Source organism: Hipposideros armiger, unplaced genomic scaffold (genome assembly GCF_001890085.2).
Source record: "Hipposideros armiger isolate ML-2016 unplaced genomic scaffold, ASM189008v1 scaffold_116, whole genome shotgun sequence".
NCBI classification, from domain to species: Eukaryota; Metazoa; Chordata; class Mammalia; order Chiroptera; family Hipposideridae; genus Hipposideros; species Hipposideros armiger.
The window spans coordinates 1,455,992-1,457,865 of NW_017731466.1; the positions used below are offsets into that span (position 1 = coordinate 1,455,992).

At 34.5% G+C, this 1,874-nt stretch overlaps 1 protein-coding gene across 1 annotated transcript in view; it reads right to left on the reverse strand.

The window, feature by feature from the left end:
* The window catches only part of CEBPZ (CCAAT enhancer binding protein zeta), a 26,903-nt gene that overhangs the window by 20,503 nt on the left and 4,526 nt on the right, over positions 1 to 1,874 (reverse strand). The window lies entirely within an intron of this gene.

Genomic DNA, 1,874 nt, shown 5'->3' on the forward strand with positions numbered 1-1,874 from the left:
CAAAAATCTAATTATACTTTTACATGACAGCCTTTTAAATACATGACCCTATATAGCTATTACATGTCTTCTCTCCCCAAGTCTCTCTTCCGCAGGCTTCTCAACTCTTATCTCAGATAAGTCTTAAATTCTCTGTATCCTAGTTGCTGAATCCTAGAGATGCTCCAACTGATCTGAAGCTCCAGACATAGGACACTAGAATCAACAATTCTCTAGTGCTCACTAAAAGTGAAATATTTAACTTTATGAAGCATTTTCATATTACTCTGCGTACCCAGTTTTCCCCATTTTTCAGTTCCATAATTCTAGTACCTATCTATTGGTGATATTCTGAGATGTTCTGTGTTATTTGATGTTTGATATTCAATTTTCTCTTAACATTCAAATTTTTCAACATTTACATCTATTTTACAGCTCACCTTTAATCGTAAGTTCCATTATACATCAATAGAAACATGAGAATTTAAATAGGTATATCTCCACCATTTGACAGAGAACATGCTCCTGAAGTTTTTGACACGTCTCATTTTTGTAAACCAAACTATTTCTTCACTTCTTTTATCCCTTAATTGATATTAGGGAATTTTTAAAGGGTTCTTAATCAAACCAAGACAAAACAAATACTTTAAGAAGGCTTAAAAGCTCTCGGAGGAAATCCATCTGAGAGCTCTTTGCAAGCAGTAATTTAAAGACTTTGGGGATGTACTCCTCAGAGACGTGAGACTGTTGTGTTAAACGTGAGATGTTAAACGGATATTAGAAAAATGTTTTTCAATATATTCCAAACATTTCTAAAAGTCAGAAGTTCCTGTGACCCTCAAAAGTTAAAAAAACCAACAACCAAGACCCTGAAACCTCTATATTTCAGCCTTGGAATCTTTCCAAACTGAAAATGTTAAGTATTTATTACTTAAAAAAATTGTAGACTCTTAAGAGTTACTGAAAGGCCTTTGAGATTATTTTTACTGGACCACTGCAATCAATGCCATGAAACATCATGAACTCCAAAGTCAGTAGACTTGGTTTTGCCACCTAACTTCATCTTGTATTGTCTGTGTGATATTGCACAAATTACTGAATCTCTGGCTGGAGAGCTGTTATGAGGATTAAACTGAAGAAATGCATGTGAGTAATATTAGTAACAACAGCAGCCAACACTTACAGAGCACTATGTGTCAGGCACTGTTAAGCACTTAACATACATATGAAAATTACATGGGTTAGCATATACATTAACTCACTGAACTTATCAAAGTCCCAGCTCTATCATTTTCTAGCTATGTAACCTTGGGAAAGTTTTATGGTCTTTGTAATAACCCTATGGAATAGGTACTTTTTTCTCCATTTTATTGACAAATTGAACTGTGGCATAGTATTATAAAACGGGATCAATCATGTTTATGAATAAGGTTATAACGAGGATTAAGCAATTCAGAAACTATGGCTTAAGTCCAAGATATTAACCACTACATTTCTCACAAGACATATGATTGTGAAATTAAAAAATGAATGAGAGGGAAATGCATAGTTTGTTGGTATACTTGAACAGTTGCAAAGTATTTTCATACTGTTCAAAATGGCATCTCTCAGTGGGTGCATTGCAGGACAGTTGGAAAGTTTCAGTAACCAAAATCTTAATCCCAATTATTAAAAAAAATTCCAAAACTGCAAACGCCAACCCTCCCTACCTAACAAAGCTACTTTTTTTTTTTTTTTACCATCTGTCTTCCTCAGTATTATGTAAGCACCTCTGGTGGTGGGAATTTTGTTCACTGTGCGATATCCTAACCACCTGGAACAGTACCCAGGATATGCTTAGCACTTAAATTCTTGTTGAATGAATTGCTAAATGGCTGTGTGAAAGGAGGATAAAG